Raw genomic sequence first — 27,561 nt, 5'->3', positions numbered from 1 at the left:
CAGTGCAATGGCGCAATCTCAGGTCACTGCAACCTCCGCCTCCTGGGTTCAAGTGATTCTCCTGCCTCAGCCTCCTGAGTAGCTGGGATTATAGGCATGCGCCACCATGCCCAGCTAATGTTTGTATTTTTAGTAGAGACGGGGTTTCACATGTTGATCAGGCTAGTTTCGATCTCCTGACCTCGTGATCCACCCCCCTCGGCCTCCCAAAGAGCTGGGATTACAGGCGTGAGCCAGCACGCCTGACCTAATTTTTTCATATTTTTAGTAGATACGGGTTTTTGCCATGTTCGCCAGGCTGGTCTTGAACTCCTGACCTTGAGTGATCCACCCACCTCGGCCTCCCAAAGTGCTGGGATTACAGGTGTGAGCCACCGTGCCCGGCCATCAACAGTGTTTTTATTGTTGGCAACCCAAGGAACCATTTTAGATATTTTTTTCTTTGCTTTCTACCCCCTCAAGAAATTATAATGCCATAGATACATCTATTTGTGTGCTGTATGTATATTTGTGTGCTGTATGCGTATCTGTGCATTATAAAGAAAAACAGAAATTTCTTTGCCCCTGCCAAGAACCCATTTTCACTCCTTTGCAGGTGATATGGCCCCTATTTGCCATGCGCAGTGTGAGGGTATTGTGGCACTGTTTGTAATAGCAAAAGATTAGCAATAACTTAAATGTCCATCAAAAGGACTGGTTAAATAAATTATGCTAGAATACATCCAAGGAATATGACACTATGTAGCCACAAAAAGGAATGAAGAGTCTTTCTGCGTAGTGATATGATAAAAGCTCCAAAATATAGTTAGTGAAATATAGTCTGTCTGTGTAGTGATATGATAAAAGCTCCAAAATATAGTTAGTGAAAAATGCAAGGAGCACAATGCTTATAATGGTACCTTTTTTGTAAAAATGAAAAGAAAGAATAGCTACGTGTATTTGCATATGCCTAAATTATCACCGAAAAAAATACATGTAAAACATATATTTTTGACATTGGTGTGCTTAGAGGGAAGAATACTGGATGCCAATAGGACCATATACCCTCAACCATGTAATTGTGTTACCTATTCCGACTTTAAATTAAAAGTGAGAAATCTAATTTTAAAGTTACACTTATGCTTATGCTTTTTTTTTTTTTTTAAGGTAGCGTTTCGCTCTTGTTGCTCAGGCTGGAGTGCAGTGGCGTGATCTTGACTCACTGCAATTTCTGCCTCCCAGGTTCAAGCGATTCTCCTGCCTCAGCCTCCTGAGTAGCTGGAATTACAGGCACCTGCCACCACGCCCGGCTAATTTTTTGTATTTTTAATAGAGACGGGGTTTCATCACGTTGGCCAGGGTGGTCTTGAACTCCTGACCCCAGGTGATCTGCCCACCTCGACCTCCCAAAGTGCTGGGATTACAGGTGTGAACCACCACGCCCAGCCAGTGCATCTTCTTAAAACGTTAGTAGCTGGCTGCAGTGGCTCATGCCTGAATCCCAGCACTTGGGGAAGCTGAGGTGGGTGGGTCATTTGAGCCCAGGAGATCAAGACCAGCCTGGGCAACATGGCAAAACCCCATCTCTACAAAAAGTACAAAAATTAGCCGGCTGTGGTGGTGCACACCTATAGTCCCAGCTACTCAGTAGGCTGAGGCAGGAGGATTACTTTAACCCAGGAGGCGGAAGTTATAGTGAACCACAATGGCGTACTGCACTTCAGCCTGGGCAACAGAGCAAGACCCTGTCTCAAAAAAAAAAAAATAGTGATAACAAAATTACTGTGTTCCCCCTTGATATCACCAATTGAAGGATTCTCTCATTAGTTGAATTTAGAAACCTGATAGAATATATTATTTTGCCTACAGTTGTAAAATCTTGGAGTAAGGTTTTATCACCTTGGGGTTTTTCATAATACCTGCCCAACTGGAAGAAAACTACACTGAGCTCAAAAATGGAATTTCCCGGACTCCTCAATTTAATTTCTCTGCTCAAACACACACTTAATTCCCATATAGCCACATGTCGATTATCCACCCTGTGGTTTATTTCATTTTTCACAACTGTCACAGTAACTTTGTCCTTGAGCAAAGAGTCACTGCCTGATGTGGTGAATATTTTGAGGCCAAAAATTTCCCCCAAATATTCCTGCCATTAATGACTCATTTTCTAGGCATAGAGAATCATAAGCCAACGAGGAGCTCTTTACACATTCAATTTCCTGAATCCTTCCCCTTTTTGTCATTAAGGTTGTCACTCAATTAGATGACACACTACAGTCCACTGAAGCTTCAGTTAAGCTCTCATCTGGACTCAGTCATCAGGTTGCCATCAACAAGTATGAAGTGAGTGCTGATTACAAATTCATGGACTCCACGCGGGCATTAATCTTCATAGTAGTGCATGATTTAGTCCAAAGCCCCTGCGAGAGCTTTTTGGTGATGATTAACTCCTATATAATCATGGGGAAGAAAAAAAAAAAAACATGAGGGATCCCTGACATTCTTTTCACAGAGTCTAGAAACACTGTAAATACAGCAGCATGTCCACAGCTGTTAGCCATCAGCAATGGTGACATTGTTGTGTTGGGATTGTTGTTCTATCACCTTGAATTCATCTATATTTGAATTTTTAATATTTGAAAATAGGATTCTCAAAAATAACTCAGTGCTACCACCCTGACTTGGGTGGATGAACTCAGACCTCCCTCTAGGCTGTGTGGTCCAGCCAAGAGCAGAGAGACACTCTGGGGATCTGTGGGTAAAGAAGAGGATGTGGCCCTTCCTGTTTAGGTATCGAGGTTAGTGGGGGTTATGGTGGGTCAGGAGCCCAGGGCTGGTTAAAAGGGAGGCCACAGTGTAGGGGTCATGGGGGTCAGAGCAGCAGCAGACCCTCTAAGAGGCTCTCTGGAGTGGAGAAACCAGTTCCCCAAGTGGGTCTTCTACAACCACTGTTAATGGCCAAAGGTCTACAGTGCAACACCAGGCTCCAGCAACAGAAGGCTGGAATTCTAGTCTTCTGGCTTGAACAGGTGCCAGTGTAAAGCTGTTTCACTTGCTTCATAAAGTTCTGTCTTCATAGCTCTTGCTGGTACCCAAACCCTTAGAGATGATCAAATTGTTGCATAAGATTTATAAAAGACAATTTTTATTGAATTAATTGGTTGTCATTTTGCCCCCTAGAGAAAAATAGCTAGTTGTACACTTAGCAAATGGAAGTCTTCCATTTCTCTGATGCTTGTGAAAACGTGTGTAAATTTCCAAACTGAAGCAGAATTAAGTAAAAATGTGAAACGCCATCTGTCAGATTGATTCTAGATGCAATGATAAAGAAATTTATCATTAAGGTATGGGGTAGGTCCCAGAATCACACAAAGAAAAGCTGAATAGGCAGACAGGGCTGATTATTTAATTGAAATTATTATCCCCGCTGATGGAGAAGAGGCAGCACTTCTTGTAAGAGGCAGCAGTTCTATTTAAGATTCAAATCTCTAGGCCCACCCCTTAGCCAGGAAGGGCAGGGCACTTGATTGGCAGCCTCACAAAAGCTGTGTGGATTGTGGGAGGAAAAGAGAATCCAGGTGCTACAGCCCAAAGAAAAAGAAAGAGACTGTCCAGGCGTGGTGGCTCACACCTGTATTCCCAGCACTTTGGGAGGCCAAGGCGGGTGGATCACTTGAGGTCAGGAATTCCAGACCAACCTGACCAACACGGTGAAACCCCGTCTCCACTAAAAATACAAAAATTAGCTGTGTGTGGTGGCGGGCGCCTGTAGAACCAGCTGTTCGGGAACCTGAGGCTGGAGAATCCCTTGAACCCGGGAGACGGAGGTTGTAGAGAGCAGAGATCATGCCGTTGCACTCCAGCCTGGGCGACAGCAAGACTCCATCTCAAAAAAAGGTGAGGGGGGGAACCCTGAGCAGACAAAAGCCATAGATATCCATTATTAATACCAAATTCATTTTGTGCTCGTGTATCATTTTACTCAGGCGATCAACAACATTTATTTAATGTCGTTGATCATCATTTAAGAACCCAGAATGTGCAGGGCCTTAAACTAGGGGTTCGAGTCTTTCCTTTGATCAGCTGACAATCTAGCTGGAGAACAGGCACATTAACACACATAGTAGAAACTGAGCTGTAACCATGTACAGCTGAACATACTTATCCAAAAAATGATATAACTGAAGCAGAACCTGCAGCTAGGATCTCTTTGTGACTGTCCCTCTGACAGTCTGAGATGGGAGAATGTATTGCAGTGATTCCAGTATTTGCCATATATTAGGTCCTTTTTGAAAAAAAAAATTGAAGGACATTCATGTAATGTCCTATTTTTATGTATTCAGGTAATGAACTAGGAAAGCCACAAACCCATTTGCCTGCCCCTTGTAATAATTCTGACTTCCACCAGGGGACCTCAGCGCGTGTGTTTTTAACCACAAGTCTGCGGAATGGGACACCGTTCAGAATAGTTTGACAATGTGACTTGTAATCATTCACTTAATTTGTTTACAGCTCTCCGTGCATCACTAATGTAAGGATAGACTTTGAATGACTGTCTTGGAGACATCTATGGGATAAAAGAGAAGCATGGGCTCTGGAATCTGAAGATTCTATTCCATTTCTGCCTCTGTGTTGTGGCTGTGTGATGCTGGCAAATTACAGACCTCAAGTTGAAATAATGAGCATCATAATTACCCATGCCCTGCCTTCCTTAAACTGTCCCCACCCCCAAACTTCTACGAGGGCTCACAAAGAAGCTGCTTCACTCACCCAGTCGCTGCCCTGCATCCCTGTCCAGAACTCTGCCTGCACCCTGCCCCACCCTCCCAACTCTCTCCTGCCACGTCTGCAGCTCTGCAGGCAGAGAGGGATAATTCCAAACCGCAGCAATGGACAGGGACTCCGGGCAGCAACTCAAGGGCGCAGTAACAATAATGGATGTTAAGTGCTTATTCGGGGACAAGTAGATCGTAGCTGCTCCATGATTTATTCCTGTCCCCTATGAATATTCTCCAAGTAAAATAAAAGGTTTAGATCTGCACTACCGGATAAAACAGTTACTTGTCCCATGTGGCTAGTGCCAGTGAGGCATGCTCTAGGTGTAAAACCCACACAGTCTCCAAAGACTTCACAGGAAAAGCAGATGGACAATATTGTTTTAGTCCACGCAGGCTGCTATAACAAAGTACCACAAACTGGGTAGCTTATAAACAACAGAAATTTATTTCTCACAGTTGTAGAGGCTGGAAAGTCCAAGATCAGGGCCCCTAGCAGATTCTGTGCCTGACAAGGGCCCACTTTCTGTTTCACAGATGGCACCTTTTCTTTCTATCCTTACATGGTAGAAGGGGTGAGGGAGTCTCTCTCAGTCCTCTTTTTTTTTTTTTTTCGAATCAGAGTCTCGCTCTGTTATCCAGGCAGGAGTGCAGTGGTGAGTGGTGTGATCATGGCTCATTGCAATCTCGGCCTCCCTGATTCAAGCAGCCATTCTCCCACCTCGGCCTCCTGAGCTCAAGTGATTCTCCTGCCTCAGACTCTTGAGTAGCTGGGATTACAGGTACACACCACTAGGCCTGGCTAATTTTTGTATTTTGAGTAGAGATGGGGTTTCACCATGTTGGCCAGGCTGGTCTCAAACTCCTGACCTCAGGTGATCTGCCCACCTCGGCCTCCCAAAGTGCTGCTATTACAGGTGTGAGCCACCACACCTGGCCTCAGGCCTCTTTTTTAAAAAAATTATTTATGTATTTATTTATTTTCATAGAGATGTAGTTTTGCTATGTTGCCCTGGCTGATCTCCAACTGCTGGCCTCAAGTGATCCTCCTGCCTTAGCCTCCTGAGTGCTAGGATTACAGGCCTTTCCTATAAGGGCTCTAACCCCATTCTGAGGGCCCCACCCTTATGACCTAATCACCTCCCAAAGGCCCCACTTTCTAACACCATCACTTTGGAGGTTAGGATTTCAACATATAAATTTTGAGGAGAAACAAACATTCAGACCATAGCAAGTACTTTCATTAATACTTCTTGTTTGATTATATGTTGAGATCATAATAGATTTGATATATTAGGTTAAGTAAAAATATATTATTAAAATTAATGTAGCTATTGAAAGTTTCAAATTATATGTATAACGTACATTATATTTCTATAGGAAGACAGTATTGGTCTTTACACAGATTTTAAGGTTCTGTGCTGCTGTGAGGTTCCATGATTCAAATACGAGCAGTCTTAGAGGGGAAAAGAAGTTCCAGGCAAGCCTTGCACTTAGCCATCCAATCCTAGGGAATTATCCTACAGAAACACACAAGGGGATCTGCACGATGCATGTATGTTTGTAGTATTGTTTGTAGCATGAAGAAAAAAGCTGAAAACAAACTAAATGTTCAACAGAAAGGAACTGGTTAATAAATGATAGTACATCCATGGGACATGTACAGGCATTAAAAAGGCAAGATATTTCCCATAAGAATCACCTGAGACACTTATTAAAAATATCAATATAGGCCAGGTATGGTGGCTCATGCTTGTAATCCCAGCACTTTGGGAGGCCAAGGTCAGAGGATCACTTAAAGCCAGGAGTTTGAAACCAGCCTGGGCAACATAGCAAGACCCTGTCTCTACAAAAAAATTAAAAACAGCCAGGTGTGGTGGCACATCCCTGTAGTTTCAGCTACATGGGAGGCTGAGGTGGGAGGATCACTTGAGCCCAGGAGATTGAGGCTGCAGTGACCTACGATTGTGCCCCTGAACTCCAGCCTTGGGAACAGAACAAGACCCTGTTTCTCTCTCTCTCTCTCTCCACACACACACACATTGTATACACACACACACACACACACACACACACACACACACAGAGACTTCCCCAGGTGCCTCCCTGAGACATTCTCATTCAGCAGGTTTTAAGTGAGACCTGTCAATCTCGATGTTTAAAAAGCACCCCTGAGAGATTCTGATTTCCAGACAAGTTTCCAGACACTAAAGCAATTGGTAAGTATATATAACTGCATGGAAAAAATATGCAAGATAGTGTTTGGACTTATATTATATGATGCATTTTTGTTTATAAAACAGGATTGCATATGTATGTTTGTGTGTAGAAATACACATACTAATGTACAGAAAAGATTTGGAAGGACATAAGCCCAGCTGCTATAGGTGATTGCCTCTTGGAAACGGGGAAAAAGAAATGGGCTTTGCATTTTTACTTGCATACTTCAATGTTTGTTTGTTTATGCATCACTTACAGGAGGGGGACAAGAACCCCCTCGTGATTTCATCAGTTCCCAAGTGTTTGGGGAGGGTGAGCAATGGAGGAAGCCAGGGGTGAGGCAGTCAGCTGCGCTCACAGCCATGGCGTCACAGCCCAGGGACTGCCCATTGTGAAGTCCCTTGGGGTGCCCCCACCCTGCACCCTCATTCTTCCCACTAGCCCCAGACAGGCTCTGCCATCAACCTGCAGCTCCTCCTGAGCTGCGGCTCTTCCCCCTCTGCCCCCAACACAAGGAGAGCCCCGACTTGGGAGGAGGGCTTTTCAGATCGCAGCTTGGCCTGAGGCAGAGCCAGAGCGATGAGGTCACCCAGCACAGCTGCTAACTATTTCAAGGAAACAGGTGGTGGCTCTGGCCTTTTCATGGGCTTGGAGTTTTCTGGGAGAGGCCTCTTCAAGGGTGTCCTTGAAGCCCAGCCATGGATGTCCCTGTGGTTGGGAAAGGGGAGCTCAGGATAACGGAGTATCATCAAGAACCTGCAGATATTACCTCCCTCAAGAACCGTGGTCTCAGCCCTGGCTGCATATGCCTTCAACGGGAGGGCTTTAGAAATGCTGTGCCAGAGCTGCACCCCAGACCAACAAAATCAGACTCTCCAGGATGCGGCCAAGGCATCAGTATGTGGAAAGCTTTCAGGTGAGTCCAATGTGCAACCAAGGTTGAGACCACCGGTCCAACCCTTGCAACTAAAGGCCCTGGACCAGCAGCATTCCCTGGAAGCTCGTTAGAAATGCAGAATCTCAGAATCTGCATTCCAAGATCTCCAGGAGATTTGTGTGCAAAGAGCTTGGAAGCACTGCTGCTATAGGTAGACGTGGAGCTAGAGGATAAACACATAGGCTCTGGGGAGTGCAAAAGGGGTGAAATGCTATCTAAGCCCTTGACTTCTCCCCCTTGATGTAATGAAGATAATAAAATCTTCATCTTGGATTGTGGTGATGATTCAGCTTGACGATGTCTGTACCTGGTACTTAGCACTCAGTATATATGAGCTTCTATTTTGTTAGGATTGTTACTGTTTTTAATCCTGAAATGCAACCTGCTCAGTTGGCCAGCCTGCTATGAGCATGTGCTGGCTGTGTTTTTTGTCCAGCTCAGCCCTCATCCTGCCAGCATCAAATGTCTTTTCTCTCTGGGAACTCAGACACAGGGACCAGAAAGTTCATGGCTCAATCCAGACTGTCTCCGATCCCAGAGTTGTTTTTCCTGTGAAAATCATGTGATTGCTCCATCGCTAGGGAAAGTCAAACAATAAAAGGGTGTAGGTTCTCGTAATTGCTGTGGAAGCTGCAAATGTGGAGTGTTTCTGTGCCAGCTGGAGAGGAGAAGGGTTTGGGAAGGAGGGTTCCAAATCCTGCCTCCCAGACTTGTTGGTTGTGGTTCAACTCTGGACTGAGAGTCTGACGAGGTGGCCCCGTGAAGATTGGAGAATCAATCACTGATCTGCGACAAACAGTGCATAGCATCAAGCAATTCTGTGCTTTCAAGTATAGCAGTCTCCCTCAACAATAGCACTTTCTTTAAAAGCCCTCTTCATTCATTTAAAAAAACATTAATTAAGCATTCCCTAAGTGCCAGGCATTGCACTATTATCTCATTTCATCATCAAAGTTACACTTTGGGGCTGGTATTACCCTCATTTTACAGGCAAGAAAACAGGCTCAGAGATGTTTGGTTCTAGGGTTAAACAGCCATTGGATAACAGAATTGGAATCATACAGAGGTTGCCCTGAGTCCACAGTCCCCCTCTGGGTCACCCTATGCTACTACTTCTCCCCAATCCAGGAAAACATGGTGTTGGAGGATGGAGCCCCTTTTAGTGAAAGACTGGGCTGTTTGTTATTCTTTGTGTTTTTCCCTCCTACTGTTGAGACTGGCACCATCTCCCCAAGTCATTCTGCCAATCCCTTCATTCTCTGAGAGGGAGGACATTAGTCCACTATGAACTACAGTGTTGCATTCGCAAACTGCAAGAATTGAAAATAATGTCTCTTACTTTCTTTCACGTTTCCATTCGAGAAACATTTATTGAACATGTCAAGAATTACACAGAGAAGTAAAAAGGAGCCATGGGTCTTGCTTGGGGGACAAGAGTGTGATAGAATGAGTCCTGGCCTCTGGGAGAGTGGACAATATGTGATAGTTTTATGGGTCTAAAAGGAGGGATAAGGGAACAACACAAGCAAAGGTACAAAGACAGAGAGTATATCTTTGTGCCTACCTTTTTTTTCTTTTCTTTCTTTTTTTTTTATCACTAAAATGCAGGTTTCCTGAAATAAAAGCCAATTGGAATTATTTTTATTTTTATTTTATTTCATTTCATTGCATTGCGTTCCATTTTATTTTTTTTTTTTTTTGAGACAGAGTTTTGCTCTTGTTGCCCAGGCTGGAGGGCTATGGCACGATTTTGGCTCACTGCAATCTCTGCCTCCCAGGTTCAAGCAATTCTCCTGCCTCAGCCTCCCAAGTAGCTGGGATTACAGGCATGCGCTACCATGCCCGGCTCATTTTGTATTTTTAGTAGAGATGGGGTTTTACCATGTTGGTCATGCTGGTCTCGAACTCCTGACCTCAGGTGATCCACCTGCCTCAGCCTCTCAAAGTGCTGGGATTACAGGCGTGAGCCACCACGCCCAGCCCACCAATTGGAATTTTTAAGAGCAAAGTTTGTTTTGAATTTTAAATGAATTCAAAATAATAAAATTCATAGCATCCAATAATTCCTAACACTATGACCCAGGCACTGTCCTAAACACTTGATGTACATTAACTCATTCAATCCTCATAAGAACCTATAAGGTGGGTGCTAATATCCCCATTTCAGAAATGAAGAAACTGAGGCACAGAGAGGCTAAGTAACTTGCCAAAGACCTGTTAAATGATTTAATGATTAAGTGACTGAGTCAGGATCCAAATCCAGGCCTCCTGGCTCCTGAGTCTGTAATGTTTCCCATCTGCTATATTGCCTCTCCAATGCCAAGCAATCTAACATACCGCTGCAGCCTCTGGCAATCTCATTTTGGAAGTACTTTTTCATAACTCATTTCTAGTGCACAGCAGGGCTGTGGCCCAGGAGACCTGTGGCTGTCCTACAAATATCTGTGTAATAAAATAATAATAGCAGTTAATATTTGTTGAGTACCTGCTAATATTTATCAAGTTCCAGGCATAGTTAATGCTCACCAAAACCCTCAGACATAGGTGGATTGTTCTCCCCACTTAGTAACTATGGAACTAGGGCTCAGAAACTGACCCAGGATGGCCCAGCTAGGAGCTGGCAGAGCTGAGTGAGCCATCCCAGGTCATCTGAAACCAGAGCTTCCCTTCCCAGCAGCACTCCCATGGGGGCTTTCTGTCACGGGAGGAGTTTAACTTTCCTCTTTTCTGGTTTTCTTGTCTGTCAAATGGGAATAAAATAACTAATATCTGTGTGTAACACTGTAGATTACAGAGGATTCTGTGGTGCACGATCTCATTTGAATCTCCCAGCAACCCTATCAAGAACACACCCCTTCCAACGAGCTCGAGAGATCTTTAGAGATCTTTAGGTTCTAACCACTGCATTCCCAGAGGGTGCTCTCTGGTTGTTGGCTAAACCTCTGCCTTCCATGCACTGCCACTGGTGGAGACAATAGAACAAACAGGAAGAGCAGTCTCGGGCCATCCACAATGGCTCACACCTGTAATCCCAGTGCTCTGGGAGGCTGACACAGGAGGATCACTGAAGGCCAGGACTTGGAGACCAGCCTGGGCAACATAGTGAGACCCTGTCTCTACAAATAAATTAAAAAGTAGCCAGACGTGGTGACACACACTTACAATCCCAGCTACTCAAAGGGGTTGAGGCAGGAGGATCGCTTGAGCCCAGCATTCGAGATTGCAGTGAGCTATGACGGCACTACTGCACTCCAGCCCAGGAAACAGAATGAGACCCTGTCTCTTTAAAAAAAAAAAAAAAAAAAAAAAAAGAGTAATTTCATTCATGCAAGGAATGTGTATCCCTTTCCACAAAGATTAAGACTGACCAACAAGAGAATTATCTCACCCCATTGATCAGAAGTGAGAGGGTACATGGACCAGAAGGGCTTATTGGCATTGTGGGGTGATGGCCTGGAAAGCCCTGGACGGAAATAGGTATGACTGTCCCTAGGGAACTGGTGGGGCGCCCACGGGGTAGAGGGTAACAGCCCTGGGTCCCAGCACAGGGTAAAGGATGTCTCCCCCAACCCAGCTGCCCTCAGGTCCAGAGGTGGCCTTGCATTTGAAATATAGCCAGTTAAAACAAGGGCATGGGCCCACACATGCAGCTCACACGGAAGGTTAGCAGGGAACAGAGAACTATCAATAGTTCAGAGCCTCGAACTCATCCTGTGTGTGATGTGAGTGAGAATCACTCCAAATCAGCACCCCAGCACGATTCTGGCAGCTCAATCTTGTGCGATCTAACAAAAGAAAGAATTCACAGGCCAGTGAGGCAATCCACACTCCAGGCAGTCCTCCTGGATGAAGAATCCAGCCACAAGATACCAAAAAGATCCCATAGATATGAATCCGAGAGCTCCTCGGGGTCTCTGGTCAACTCCACATGAGTGATTGTGGGTGAAGAGTGCTCCGAGGTGAAAAAATGGGAACAGAAGTGAGGACGTTGCATTTGGGTCTTGATCCAGGCTCAGGGTCACCCACCCAGATAGCACTGACAGCCCCAGCTTGTGTCACAAAGCGTAGAACCCCTGAGGCCTGGATCCTGGGCCAGGCCTCCATTTGTTTGGTTTAAGGGCAGCATTACCAGTAATACACCTACTTTTCATTCCTGAGGCTGGAAAAGTCAGATACTAAACTAGTTTTCCCATCTCTCTTGCAACTAGGCATGGCCATGTGATTCAGTCCTAGCCACTGAGATATAAGTGAGAATTTACCAGGTTGGGAGGAGGTGTTTTAGAAAGATTTTCCTCCCTGATATAAAAAAAAAGCCTCTTTTCCAGCCCAGATCACTTTCTTCTTTCCTTAAATAAGCTTTCTAAAGATGAGATACCTGGAGCTGTGGCAGCCATTTTGCAATCACAAGGCAACAAGCCTAAGATAAAGAGACAAAAAGCCTAGGATGAGAGAGTAGAAAGAGCCAGGGTCCTTTTGCCATTATTATTATTTTATTTTATTTTATTTTATTTTTATTTATTTGAGACGGGCTCTTGCTCTGTCACCCAGACTGGAGTGCAGTGGCATGATGTCTGCTCACTGCAACCTCCATCTTCCAGGTTCAAGTGATTCTCCCAAGTAGCTGGGATTACAGGTGCTTGTCACCATGCCCGGCTAATTTTTGTATTTTTAGTAGAGACAGGTTTCACCATGGTGGCCAGGCTGGTCTCAAACTCCTGACCTCGAGTGATCCACCTGCCTCGGCCTCCCAAAGTTTTGGGATTACAGGTGTGAGCCACCACACCTGGCCCCTTTTGCCATTATTAAACAAGATACTCTGGGACTTCTAATGTCCAGACTGTTCAGGTCAGGTAATGAAATTTCTTTACTCTGTGAGTTACTATAGCTGGTTATTCTGTTACTTGCAGCTGGAAAGCATTCCTACAAAATATAGGCTAAAATCATCAAAGTCCAGCTCAAGGGTGGGCTAAGTGCTGGGTCCTATGTGAGATGCTCAACAACATCTCAAAAATTGGAAGAATCTCTTCTCTAAAAAAGTTTCCAGTCTAGACATGAGACAAATGTGCAAACAGATGTGACTTCTGTGTCATGCTAGTAACACCTGAGAGGGTACAAAGGTTCAATCAATTTCCTAAAAGAATTCAATCTTATTTAGCTAACTATGATCACAGATGTAAATTCATGGGTGGTGGAAGACGTTATTTACTTTTTTATGAAGTTGTCTTTTAATTCAGAGAGATTTGGTGACAGGTGGGACTCCCAGGGCTTCTTTTCTCTCAGATCTCCCTTTTTCTCTGACCCTCCCTTCCATGTGCTCGTCAGTTTCTGCCCTCATCTCCAGGTGCTGCCTCTGTCCTGGTGGTTGCTATTTGTGGGATCATGGTCATGAGCCTCTACATTTCTAATTCCATCTTGGAAGGGCAGGAGAGAAGAACTCCTTGTGGTTGGTAGATCCTTGAAGTCTTTTTAAAGATTAAGCTTAGTTTTAAAAAAAATATTCACAGTGGAGCAGCTAATAATAGTTAAACAAAACTTTTTCTTTGTACATATTGACTTCTTTGAAAGCATAATGTTAATGGGTTGTTAACCTGTTTCCCATCAGTGTGTTTAATGAAATACTCAAATCCTGCTTCCCATCAGTGTGTTTAATGAAATACTCAAAATAGGTGACAGGGACAGCACACACTATTCCCCACACAAAAATGTCAAGATCGCGAAGACAGTTGCTAAAAAGGGGGTCTGTGTAACAAAATGCAGGATGGCATAAGAGAAGGGGCACCTTTGTGAGACTGGGGGAGTCAGGGAAGCCTTCACAAAGGAGTAGCATTTGTTGGGACCTCAAGGACAATTAGGAATGTATTAGGACACTTGGGTGCAAGTGACAGAAACTCAACTCAAACTAGTTTAAGAAAAAGAGACTTAATTGTAAGGAAAATGGAATCGCTTTCACAAAATAAAAGGAAAAGCTGAATGACCTAAAGGAAGGAAGGGCAAGGAAATAGCGGGTCTTCAGCACAAGTGGATTGGAGCAGCAGTCCCCAACCTTTTTGGCACCAGGGACTGGTTTCTTGGAAAACAATTTTTTCCATGGTAGCAGGGGTGGGGGAAAGGGGGGTGGTTTCAGGATGAAACTGTTCATCTCAGATCATCAGGCATTAGACTCTCATAAGGAACACACAACCTAGATCCCTCGCATGCACAGTTCACAATAGGGGTAGCCCTCCTATGAGAATCTAAACCACTGATCTGACAGGAGGTGGAGCTCAGGCAATAATTCTCACTCACCTGCTGCTCACCTCCTGCTGAGTGGCCCAGTTCCTAACAGGCCATGGACCAGTACTAGTCTGTGGCCTGGGGGTTGGAGACCCCTGGAGTAGAGAATGTCTACTTTACTTGCCTCAGTTTCTCTCTGCATCTTAAAACAGAGAAAGAATAACTCCAATGTGCTGTTCTTGGTATGAAATTCTCAGGAAATCTGATCGGTTCACCTTGGTTAGGTTGCCCACATGTAGGACAATCAGCTGTGGTCAGGAATGTGAAGTCACATGAGAACTTGTCAGTTCCTGCTAAAATCATGTGCTTGGAGACAGTGGAGGAGGATCCCCCAGAAGAAAGGGGCAGGTGTTTCCATAGGAATGCTGTTATACTGTAGTTATTGTTGGTGGTGTGCATATGGTATTAGGCAGATAAATACAAATAAGCAGAGAAGAGAAATGGAAGATGATAAGGATGACTAGTTGATGAATAGCACACTGGGTAAAGGGAAGAGTATGTTCAAAGGCACAGAAACGTGGTGGTATTGGTACGTTCTGGGAACTACAAATAGACCACCACTGGTGGAATGGGAAGTTAAAGAGGAGGATGACAGAAGTTAAGGATGGAGAAGTAGGCTAAGGCTAATTAAGGAGGATCTTGTATCTCATCATAAGGAACTAAGATTTTTCCCATAAGTAATAAAGAGCCATTGAAGGAATTTTAATAGGCGAGAGAAATGATGATATTTATGTATTAGATCATTCCAATCGCTATGAGAGGGGGGGATCAGAGCAATGTTTACAAGTGTGGTACCCAGGACAAACTGATTTTACTTGGTGCAAGAGCTGGTTCTAAGTGGTATGCAAAAGGGAAATTGAATTTCATTGGCTCATATAGTGAGAGAGTTATTCTCTTTAAAATTCTCTTTTAGTCTGTTTGATTAACTTGAGGAGAAATGATCCATTTGGTGCCTGTATGTGTTTCATGTCTCTCCAAGGCTTGGTAACCTCCCTTTTCATCAAAGAAAAAGCAGGGCCTCAAACTCAGAACCTTCAGCAACCAACAATATCCAGCCAAGATTAAATAATGTAGTTTTGTTTTTATTGTATGATTTTTATGGTTAATGATCTCTTTATGGCAAATGACACTGGTTTTTCATTGATGATAATGATATCAAAAATCCTTTCTAGGAAAACTGAGCAAAATGAAAGCCAATTCAAAGAAGAAGGAATTAAGTACATAATTGTGCAGATGATACATGGAAATGGTAAGAATGGTGACAATGGGACATAAGTGACTGAAATTTGGGATACATTGGATTAGAAGAAAATAAGCCCCCAAGAAACCGGTAAGAAGGATATTGCAACAGCACGAGAGATTTTAAACTCCTTGATATCAGAAAGACTTACTTCTATTAATTTTGTTTTCCTCTCAGAAATAAGTCTGGAGGGCAGCAAGAGTGACTGTCCAGCTAAGAACCTCATCAGCAATGCAAAACATTGTCACAGATGTTGAAACAGACCCTGAGGTTAATGCATTCTTTCCAACATTAGGTCCTAAAACTTCTCCTGAAAAGCTACCTTAAATCTAACTTTTGAAAGTGCACAATAAAGGTGAATTAAATAAAAGCAACTTGAAATTTTTACTTATCCTTCAAATTCCTCAAATATCACTTCCTCTGAGAAGCCTTCCCTGATTTTTCTGTGTCTCCTTGGCAGCTCCTTGCCCTGCACTTTCAGCGAAGCTTCGTACACATCTAAGCAGAGCTGTGGTAGAATGGTTTCTTTGTGTGCTTCCTCATCAGGCTCTAAGTTGTCCAGTGACTCCGTCTTTCATCCTTTTTATCCATACCCCTTGAGACTGTTCTGGCACAAAATACGTATGAGTCCAATAAATATTTGTGCAACAAATGAATCTTGCAGTGAGGACACCACATTATAGAAGAACAATTGGAAAGTCATTACATTCCAGCTGGGCGGGGTGGCTCATTCCTGTAATCCCAGCACTTTGGGAGGCCCAGGCAGGCGGATCACGAGGTCAGGAGATCGAGACCATCCTGGCTAACACAGTCAAACCCCTTCTCTACTAAAAATACAAAAAATTAGCCTGGTGTGGTAGCGGGCGCCTGTAGTCCCAGCTACATGGGGGGCTGACGCAGGAGAATGGTGTGAACCTGGGAGGTGGAGGTTGCAGTGAACTGAGATTGCGCCATTGCACTCCAGCCTGGGCAACAGAGCGAGACTCCGTCTCAAAGAAAAAACAAAACAAAAAAACAAAAAAATTACATTCCATGTTATTGATTTCAAGTACAGTAAAAGTTCAAAGATGGAAAAGATCAATATGAATAGAGGATGTATTGGAGGAGTTAGGATGTTACGGAGCTTGAGCTGGAAACAGGAAATCTAAATAAAGATTCTTCAATACCACTTCAGCATCTTACTAGCAAGATTTCCTACTTGGAAGTGTGTGTGTGTGTGTGTGTGTGTGTGTGTGTGTGTGTCTGAGTGTTGGAGTGTGTGTCTGTGTGTGTCTGAGAGTGGGGTGTTGGAGGGAAGGAGGGACAGGGCCGGGTCTTTGTAATGAATTTCTCTTGTACCTTTTTCCTCTCACCTTTCTCAAGACCAACCCTTTAGAATTTGGCTGTCATTGTCTACAATCCTTCCTGTTCCTAGCATGTTCCAAAAAATGCCTGGCCCATAAATATGTGTGGGGTGGAAGATACTTTGCCATAAAGACAAAACTAAACCCTCTCTTATGGACTGAAGTTTATTAAGAGTTTATAGAGAGGAGAAGGGTGGGAGCTGTGAGATCTTATGAAGGGTTTCTAGTGGATAGAGGGTTGATCTGGGTGTGAGACATAAAGACATAGATTTACCCACACCCATGACCACCAGTATTCTTCCAAACTGCCGACTAAACTGGCGCTAGTCCTCCAAACCAGCAAAAGCTGCACTGCTGTATTGGTAGCCTCTAACCACATGTGGCTATTTAAATTTCAACACAATTTAAAATTCAGTTCTTCAAATTGCACTAATCACATTTCAAGTGTCCAGTAGCCACACATGCCTAGTGGCTTCCATATTAAATAGCTCAGATAAAGAACATTTTCATCATCTCAGAACATTCAATTGAAAAACGCAGATCTAAAGAGTACATCTTCTCTGGGATGCTGAAGGTGGGAGCCACATTTAACTGCTTTTCACAGGCTTAGAAAAGTTCCTTTTCACTTTTAGCTACTATACCGTAGGATTTAACCAACACGTCCATTACTGATGGTTTCCACACTTTCAGAATGTACGTATTCTCAGAGAGCATGCAGTGAATTTTCTTTAACAATTCAGTGGTTTTTAGCATATTCACAAAGTTGTATAACCATAACCACTAATTACAGAACATTTTCATCACCCCAAAAAGAAAGTTCATAGCCATTAAGCAGTCACTCCTCATTTCCCCTTGGCAACCACTAATCTGCTTTCTGTCTCTATGGATTTGTCTATTCTGAATATTTCATGTAAATAGAATCATACAGTGTGTGGCCTTTTGTTTCGGGCTTCTTTCACATAGCATGATGTTTTCTAGAGTTATCCATATTTTGGCTTTTATCAGTATTTCATTTATTTTATGCCTGAATAATATTCCATTATATGGATATACAGTAAATTCTCACTTATTGTCATTGATAGGTTCTTGAAATGGCAACCTTTAAGCAAAACAATGTATAAAAACCCCCAATTTTCCCATAAGGGAATTGACATAAACAAGAATAAAGTTCCTCCAGCACATTTCTGGTCACAAAAACATCACCAAACTGCTAAATAAAGAGCAAAAACCCTTCTAATATTAAATTTGGAAATAAATGTGAGCTATATATACACTTTTAAAAGATTAATAAAAACAAGTAAGATAATTATTTGCCCCATTACTCCAGTTCAAGGTCTCAGGTGATTGGAGCCCATCTGGCAGCTCAGCACGCCAACAGGGAACCAGTCCCAAACAGGACATCATTCCATCGCAAGCCTCTCTCTCTCTCTCTCTCAGACACACACACACACACACACACACCACTCTCATTCTGGGACAATTTAGACATGCCAATGAACCTAACGTGCACATCTTTGGAATGCAAAAGGAAACTGGAGTACCTGGAGAAAACCCATGCAGATGTGGGGAGAACATGCAAACTTTCAGCTGGGAGTTGATCTTTTTTTTCTCATCAACATCCTAATGAAACAACATTATTGGAGGACCTTCTGTGCTATTTAATACATTTTGTTTATCTATCATTAATTGACGGACGTTTGGGTGGTTTCTACCTTCAGCTATTATGAATAATGATGCTACGAACATTTGTGCACAAGTTTTTGTGTAGGCATATGCTTTCAGTTCTCTTGGGTGTATATCAAAGAATGGAATTATTGGGTCATATGGTAACTCTATGTTTAACTTTTTGAGAAATAGCAAAACTGTCTCGTAAATTAACTGCACCACTTCACCTTGTGTTCATTTAAAGAAGAGCTTATTCTTCTCTTGGCCTGACAGTGCTTGACACACAGAAACTACCTATTATTGTTGGATTGGATGGATGATTGCTTTGCTCCACACCAAATGTCCTTCCAGTCTGGAACTGAAGAATGCCCTGTTGAAGACCACGATAGGGTGTGGCCCTAGTCTCCTTAATACCACCCTATTAGCCTGTCAGGGGTTTTCATCAGTCACTTCATGTTTATTAAGTACCTACTTAATTGGGGATACATTGATTGAGGATACATCGCTAAGTAATGCACAGTGTGCTAGTTAGAAAGATGGCCATTTGAGCAGATCACTAGAATGCTGTTGCTTATTGATGTTATGGGAATATAAGACGGGCAAGAGGTTCACAGCTTAGCCTGGGAGAATGAGTGAAGGCTTCACAGAGGAAAGAATATTTAAGTTTTGAGCACTAAGCAGTAGTCACCAGGGAAGAAATGCGATACAGGGGGCGAACTAAATAAAGCATTTTGCTAGAGACAGAGAACAGACCAAGACATAAGCAGTTCCTGGCCCCAGTAAGATTCCAAGGTAATGGAAGTAGAATTCAGGTTCTTCTTTCACTTGTCACTCTTCCTTCATTTGCCATCCTTTCACTTGTCATCCCTGGGCTGAGTTTAATATGATGTGATGAGGGTTGAGCAGTTTGACAAACCATCTTGGGTCAGCTTGGTTCTCTGGCTGAAACAGTCCTTCTTCTTTGGAGTGATAGTTTGACCAATCCAAATGGAACTTCCGCTTTGGCAGAAGCCACAGCTATGGAAAGCCAGGAACCTGAATTATGGGCTGATGTCTCCATGTGCTTCCGATGCTTGGAGAGGGATGCCCATGAAAGAACTCTCCTCACACAGTCCACACCACGCCGTGCTCTGTCTGGTGTTCCTCCCAGGTGAGGTTCAACCCATGTGTGTCCACCTATTCAATATAAAGTGAATCAACTGAGGCCCGGCGCGGTGGCTTACGCCTGTAATCCCAGCACTTTGGGAGGCCGGGGCGGGCGGATCACTTGAGGCCAGGAGTTCGAGACAGCCTGGCCATCATGGTGAAACCCCGTCTCTACTAAAAATACAAAAATTAGCTGGGCGTGGTGGCACGTGCCTGTAATCCCAGCTACTCAGGAGGCTGAGGCATGAGAATAGCTTGAACCCGGGAGGCAGAGGTTGCAGAGAGCCAAGATCGTGCCACTGCACTCCAGCCTGGGCGACAGAGCGAGACTCCGGTTAAAAAAAAAAAAAAATTGAAGTGAATCAAGTGTTTGTCCATTGATATAAACTGGAGAAAACAGAGGTAATTTCCTCTTGGGGTCTTGGGCTCCTCAAAGTAAATGACTGTAAGCTCACCCTAAGGTAAGGGTCAAGACTGTTCAGAGTGGGTGAAACTGTTAAAGCCTTGAGTCTTTACTTCTCTCCTAAGCCAAATTTCTCACTCAAGGCGTTCTGTCAACATAGGAGAATAAACAAGGGGGAAATGTCTATAGAAAAATGTCTACATACTTGCTTTCAAGGTAGTGCCACCAAGCCAAAGGTCCTACAATGTAAGTTGTGTTACTTACTTCTACTCATTTCCTATCTGGGTGTTTAGAGAGGGTGTTTTATGAGTAGCAGAACAAAGGTCTGGTGGCACCCAGATTTATGGTTTGTTTTTATTCCTTAGAAAGATTCAGGGCAGGTGGCAGAAGAGACGGAGGACAGAACAATTTCAATTCCCTATACGCCCTCGCTTCTAACCAGTGCCTCTCCTCCACAGTGTGGAGTGACTGCTGGTGTGTCTTTCAATGAAAATCTCTCCAGACTAAAAACTGGTGTCACTTGTCCACATGTTCACGGGGCATATGGATGTTCTTATGACAGCCTCTTTCTGTATTTCTGAATTAATAAATGTAAAGCGTTTGGAATAGTGCCTAGTAAATAATATGCACCATATAAACGTTAGGGTCATTATCATTATCCAGCCTCATCTCTCTAGCTAGGTATGAACTTCCCTGTAATCGAAGATCTCACCATTTTTATCTTTTTTCCCCCTAAACACCTAGCACGGTGTTTTTAATAATTTGTTGGCATGATTAAGACCTTAAACAAGTTGCTCTCCCTTTGAGAGCTCAGGTAGGACCACTGAGAGGTTGTGTGTAGAGTCCGATATGAGTCCACAGAACTATTTGGCGCCCGCTGTTTACAAGCCACTGTCCTGAGCCTACGCCCTTTGTAGAGTCAAAAGTATCAATAAATGAACGTACAGGAGTGAGGCTGGTTGAGCAATGATTCCCGCTCCTAGGAGGTCTCAACTACCAGCCCGCAGGCGGAGCGGGTGGGACTCCCACGCGCTCCCCATTCCACGCCATTTCCATGTCGCTCGATCGATGCTTTCCGTGTTGCCTCGTGCCTGGACGGCCGGCCCCACTAGGCGCAGAGGGGAAGGATCCCAGGTTCGGGGTCTGGTTGGGGCCCCGGGAGCCGCGGGAAAGGGAGTCTGCGGCGCGGGACGCTTGGCCAGCAGATCCCGGCGGCGCCCGGCCAGTCCCCCCGCCCCGGCTCCCCGGCTGCCCAATCATGGCGCGGCTCGGGAGCGCGCCGCGGCCAATCAGGAGCGGCGGGAGCGGCGCCGGGAGCCGGCGGGCGCAGAGCGAGCCCGAGAGTCTGGAGCCGGCGTCGGCGCTGCGGCCGGGAGGGAGCGTGGCGAGAGCAGCGCGGCCGGGTGGGTATCCCGCGGCCAGAGAAGCCGGTTTTGCCGCGGCGACCTTTCGGCGGACGCCGGGGACCCTGCGGACCGCGGCGCAGGTAACTGCACCCACGCCCCGCAGCAGGAGGCGAGCGCGCCCCCCAAGAGGGGCCCCGCAGGTGGAGCGGGCGGGGTGCGGGGGGCGGGGGGCGGGGGGCGGGGGGCGGGCCGGCCGCGAGGTCCTAGCGCCGCGGTGCCCCCTGGCGCCCCCGAGCCTGCCTGGTCGAGCCACGCGGAGGCGCGGCGTTTCCACCAGCCGCGGGCGTCCCGGGGTGGGAGAGGACGAGGGGACTCTGCTTAAGGCAGGTGGGGGTGGAGGAGGAATCATGCGACCCCTGGCCCCATACACAGACACTTCTGGCCGACGGGTGTCTTCGAGATTGGGACGCCCAGGATGTCTTCATCGGCCCGAGTGGGGAGGCGACAACAGGTGTCCCTGGGGACGGTGCTTCCCCTACACTCCCCTCGCCTGAAACCCCGGGTTGGCGCCGCGCCCCGCCTTCGGGGTGTCGGGAGGCAGGACCCCAGCTTGGCCTCAGGCGCTCTGCCCGCTGGACAGCGCCCAGAGGCGGCCTGGACGTGGGGCTTGGATGGAGTTTTCTCTGCGCGTTGCCAAGCAATTTGCCTGACACCCGCCTCTCGCTGGGATGAAGAGTTGAAGATGAGAGTGCGTGTGTGCGCGCGCGTGTGCGTGTGTGTGCATTCGTGCGTGTGTGTGCGCGTCCGTGTGTTCTGGTGCAACCCCTACTGGAAGGAGCTGCCTGAGGGCTGTGAGTGAATCATTAACTGTGCTTTTGTGCAGCTCCTGGCCTCTGCCTGCCTCCCCGCCTCTCCCGACGCTCCCCGTTTCCCCCTTGGGCAGGTCCTTCTTACTCTCTGTGCCTCCCTCTCCTGATCTGTAAGGTGGCGATAATGATTGCACCGGTCTGATAGCGTTGTTTTGAGGATTATATGAGCCAATGCCTGAAAAACACCCAGCACAGCGTTAAGCACTCAATAAATACCGGCTCTTATTATTTATTATACGGAGTGGATGGGCTTTTAAAGAGTAAATCAGACGTGTCCAAACTGGCCTAGCAACCATTTGCAGCTCTGAACAGCTTTCTACACTTGAAAGGAAAAAAATGCTATTATTAATGAGACTGATGGTATCTTTAAAGGTAGCATGTCCTTTTGGGGGGCGGTAAAAAACCGATCCATTGGAATGGTGAGAGAGATAAATGCATTCCAACTAGTAACTGAGAAAAGCTTTGTGACCTTTGAAAAAATTGGTATGAATATTGTGTGAAAATAATATCATGGTACTTTGTTAAGTGTTCACCTTTCATTAGCATGGCTGATTTGGGGTAAGTATTTGAAAGTTTTATACTTTTTACTCCTCCCTTAAACGAAAAGGTAAAATTAAAAAGAGAAGGAGGGAGAAAGAGAGAGAGAAAAAAAAAACTCAACCACACAGCAAAAATGCCAGTGGCTTGTAGAAACCTAAAATTGCAGTTGCTACTTTTAGGTGTTTTTTTTCCTATGCCTGACCTGGGTGGTCTGGTTTAATTCTTTGTCACTGTGTCACTTTCTTTTCTTGGTTAATCTGAAAAGTCAATAATTGGCCCGTTTTATTTTTCTTTTTAAAACTTAAAATATCGACATGTAGCAGACCTGCTTGGAGTTCTGAACCCCCTGCTCAATTGCCTCCTACTGTGTGACGAATCCAAAAAACCTTCTCAAAGCTTCTCTAGGGTGATGTCAGTGGGAATCTGTCTTACCACACCATACTACCCCCCATCCCCCAACCCATAGGCTAGGAACTGGGGAAAGGATGCAAACAAAATGCCCCAGTTCTTCTAGGGTCTCTTGTGCTTTTGCCAGGAGCCTTAGAATGAATACATGGACTTAGAGGAAATGCTTATCTTCTCAGGGGGGTAAGAAGCCCACTTCCAGATGCAATCTTTCAAGTCTCAGATTAGCATGGCAGCCCTTTCAGTTGTTGATAAGAGGACTTTTACTCTCTCCAGTGGCGTGGGAGGATCTGAACGCTTGCTGCTGGGGGGAGTAAGAGAGATGTGTTGGGCGGGGCAAAGACTCCTGAGTTCAGAGCCAGACTCCCACCTCGTGAGATCTCAGACTGTGACTGACTCTGGGAAACTTCAACAAATTGCTTTGTTTTTCTGAGCCAGGCTTCTGCTTTATAAAATGAGTTGTTGAATTTTTAATTTTATTATTATTTTTTCTTAGAGGTTGTTCTGAGGATAGTACTAATGAATGGAGGCGCCGTGGCACAGTTCCAGGGACGTGGTTACAGGTCTGTAGCATCCAGAGAAGATCTTAAAAGTTATACCTGGGAAAGACACAAAAAGCTTGACCGAGGGGTAACACTTGAGCTGAGTGTAGAATGATGAGCAAGTCTGTTGTGCAGGCAGGGGTGAGGTGGGATTGGAAACAAGGTAGAGCAGAGAAGAGAAGACATTCCAGACTGAGAGAAGTGATCAAAAGGACTGTTACAGTCAGTTTAATGGTAAATAACAAGTAACCCCCAAATCTCAGTAATTTATAACAGCCAAGATTTAGTTCCCTCTCATGCTGCATGTCCAGTGTAAGTCAGGCATAGTTCTACCCCTCACTTGTCATCATTCTGGGACCCATTGAGGCTTAAGAAACAGCTTCTCTCTGGGACAATGTGGATCTTATTTATGACAAAGGGAAAAAGGACATGATAGAACAAAACTGTAGCATCTAAAGTCTGCTCAGAAGTAGCAGCCGTCACTTCAGCTCTCATGCTGTTGGTCAAGGTAACTCACATGGCAAAGTCTGCTGTCCGTGATACGGGGAAGTCTAAACCAACTGCAGACAGCGAGGTATGGCTGAGCAGGAGGAAAAGCGCTGAAGGAAACAAGGTCAGGAGGTGGCCCAGTGGCAGATGATGAAGGACCCTGGGTCGGGTGCCAGGGGATTGGGACTTTATCCATTGGCAGGGAGCAGCCACTGAAGAGTTTTGAGTTGGGCTTTGACAGGGTCAGATTTTCCTGCTGAACACACATTTCTAGTGGCCAGGTGGAGAGAAGATTGAAATAGGTGAGCTAAAAGCAAGAGGCGATGAGGGCCAGGGCAAATACGGTGGCCTCCAGTCTCTCTCTCACCATCTGTTACATGACTTCAAATTCCACTGCTAGAAACTGATTTAGTTGGCTCTTGAGCAGCTTGCCTTCTTCACAAGTTCTCTCCTAAAATGCACATGCTCTCTCATCTTGAAGTCGTTATTTTATATCACCTGAAGCAGTGGATCTCAAACTTTAGTGTGCATCCGAATCACCTGGAGGGATTGAGAAAATGCAGATTGCTGGGCCTGGCCCCCTGAGTTCCTGAATCAGTCAGTCTGGTCTGGGGCCTGGAAATGAGTATTTCTGACAAGTGCTCAGGGGATACTGATGCTGCTGGTCCCACACTTTGAAAACCACTAAACTAAGGGGAGACATTAAGATGTGATTGAGATAAATATCTGAATGGAAGAGTCCAGTGGAAGGAGGAAAAGGGCTGGAAGGTCTCAGCATTCTCCATGCAGCAGTTTTGCTGAAGGCTGGCTCTGGCCATGAGCAGTAGGCTCTGTAAGAGTAGCTGAGTCTCTAGGTGTGTATTAAATTGCAGATGCAATGCTCATAGTGAGGAAATGAAAAAAGCTTGGGTCCAGAGAAGAAGCATACAAGTGCTGCTTTGTCCCATCCCTTTGTAATTTTGACCAGACTTCCCATCCTGTCATCTAGCACACACGCTTTTGTCTGGCTCCAGACCTCTCACTCAGGCCTGTCCACATATTCCAATCCTGATCCATCACACTTCTTGTCATTCCAGCTATAATTTCTTCTGGAGCTGAGCTTTCCCACTGGGTGGACATTGGGCTGAATTTTCATATAGTCAGACCAAGAAATTGCTTGCTTTACTTGAGGTCACCATCATAATTAAACATCTGTGCCATGTGGTCATACAGATTGTGATCAGCACCCACCCCCAAGATAAATAACCCCCTGAGAACCCAAGATTGTCCATGGTTTGGCTTATACTACGAGATGGAGCAAGTTACTACAATTCCCCCCAACTGTGACTCATCACTCCTGTAACAACAGGGCATGCCAGAAATGGACGTAAAGGAGCAAATATGTTGGGGTGTCTAATGTGACACGGGAAATAAAACACAGTGAGAGTGTCTTTTTTTTTGCTATGGTTTTTCTCATTCGTAAGCATGGCACAAATTTGAACTCTACCTAGGGTCCCAATAAACCAGTGGTTTGCCAGCATGTGACAGAGAGCATGTAAATGCATGAAATACTTCTAGGATCATCATTCTAAGTGCTGGCTACCAGATTAGAATATTTGTTTCAAGGTAGGATGAGTGCAGAATTATCCATTGGGGTATGAATAGAAAATTCTAGAAATTCTATATGCATTTTATTTTTTTGAGATAGAGTTTTGCTCTTGTCCCCCAGGCTTTAGTGCAGTGGTGTGATCTAAGCTTGCCGCAACCTCTACCTCCCAGGTTCAAGGGATTCTCCTGCCTCAGTCTCCCAAGTAGCTGGGATTACAGGTACCCACCACCACGCCCAGCTAATTTTTTTTTTTTTTTGAGACAGAGTTTCGCTGTTGTTGCCTAGCCTAGAGTGCAGTGCGCAATATCGGCTTACTGCAACCTCCGGCTCCCGGGTTCAAGCAATTCTCCTGCCTCAGCCTCCCTAGTAGCTGGGATTACAGGAATGTGCCACTATGCCCGGCTAATTTTGTATTTTTAGTAGAGACAGAGTTTTGCCATGTTGGTCAGGCTGGTCTTGAACTCCTGATCTCAGGTAATGTGCCCACCTTGGCCTCTCAAAGTGCTGGGATCACAGGCGTGAGCCACCGTGCCTGGCCACAGGTAATTTTTCTATTTTTAGTAGAGATGAGGTTTTATTATGTTGGCCAGGCTGGTCTTGAACTCCTGACTGCAAGTGATCCGCCTGCTTCAGCCTCTCAAAGTGCTAGGATTACAGGTGTGAGCCACTGCATCCGGCCTTCTATATGCATATTAAATGTGTATAAAATAAGAAATATTATAATGAGCTCATATTATAAAATGAAGTGAGTGAGATTTGAAAAGATCCTTGTTCCAGTTGAGATTTGAGAGACAAGTCATACCTTGAAGGTGTGCTTTCTGAAACAGGAGAAACTCCCCCAGGATTCTGCGTACCTTCCCAGAGGTGGATGAGAAAGCTTAGAACTATAACCTCTGTCCTGGAGGCCTGAAGCCAACTGTTTGCCTCTCCAGGTCATTTTGGAGAGCCAGCAGTTTTTCCCCCTCATGCAGCTGTGGCCTCGGTACTGCCTTCACTTGATCTGTTCTATGGTGAACTACCACCGTTCCCTCCAGCTCAGGTTTCCAGGAAACCTGGCCTGAAATTTCAAAAGGTGCAGCAAACAAAACTGTGGATGTAACTCTGAGAGCCAGTGAGAGAAGGGACACTTAAACCAGCCAGGGGGATTTGAAATGCTGAACAATTCATTAGAAGGTGCTGCCATCCCCACTGGATAACATTTACCCAGCAATTTGATATTTAAGAAATGTTAAGTATCACAGCATAGAAAAATATTATCTTCTATTATCTAGTTATATTAAATAAGTGCTTATATCTCATATATATATGTTTTTTCACATCTCTAGCACTTTCAGAGGTAGACTTTAGTGTTACTGCTCTCTTTCTGAAATGCAGTAACAAAGATAGAAACAGTTGACCAAAATTCTATAGATACATAATAGTAGGGCAGGATTGAAACTTGGATTTTTCATTCATAGTGTACAATCTTTGTCACCCCAGCTGGCTGCCTACTAACTTGGACTGGTGCCCTGAAGTGGCCTCTCTAACTGGCAAGGGGTGGTCAGTATTCCTTGTGATGTTTCATCACAGCGAAGAGTGTGAAGCCGCTTTGCAGATTGCTAATGGCTCAGTGAAACCTTTGGGAGTTATGTTCATCTGAATGGTATTGACCATCTGCTGACTGCAAGGCTTTGAAGAGAACGTTACGAGGAATTCAGAGAAGTATTATGCTTAGTCTCTGACACAGCCTCTATGCTGAGAGAGAAAAGACATAATATTTATATAAAATCAATGATAGTTAAACCACAGCGAGACCAAC

General features: G+C 44.9%; 1 protein-coding gene and 1 long non-coding RNA gene across 9 annotated transcripts in view; both read left to right on the top strand.

Annotated features, from left to right (window-relative positions):
• Positions 1-7,624: 7,624 nt before the first annotated feature.
• On the top strand, positions 7,625-15,814 carry LOC129393785 (uncharacterized). Its single transcript, XR_008620836.2, has 3 exons — positions 7,625-7,893; positions 15,360-15,517; positions 15,605-15,814. It is a non-coding gene; the product is annotated as an uncharacterized LOC129393785 (long non-coding RNA).
• Positions 15,815-21,271: 5,457 nt separating this feature from the next.
• STON2 (stonin 2) overlaps positions 21,272-27,561 on the top strand; it is a 176,143-nt gene continuing 169,853 nt past the window's right edge. For 5 of the 8 annotated variants that reach the window (XM_063596103.1, XM_063596101.1, XM_034937952.3 and 2 more), the window contains exon 1: positions 21,316-21,470. The gene's annotated coding sequence lies outside the window, so the exon portion shown is untranslated. Of the gene's footprint in view, positions 21,471-27,561 lie in introns of all 8 variants that reach the window. The other 3 variants (XM_034937953.3, XM_034937951.3, XM_034937948.3) reach the window with 1 other exon arrangement.

Source organism: Pan paniscus, chromosome 15 (assembly GCF_029289425.2).
Source record: "Pan paniscus chromosome 15, NHGRI_mPanPan1-v2.0_pri, whole genome shotgun sequence".
Lineage (NCBI taxonomy): Eukaryota > Metazoa > Chordata > Mammalia > Primates > Hominidae > Pan > Pan paniscus.
This window is presented reverse-complemented; position numbering and strand designations above follow the sequence as displayed.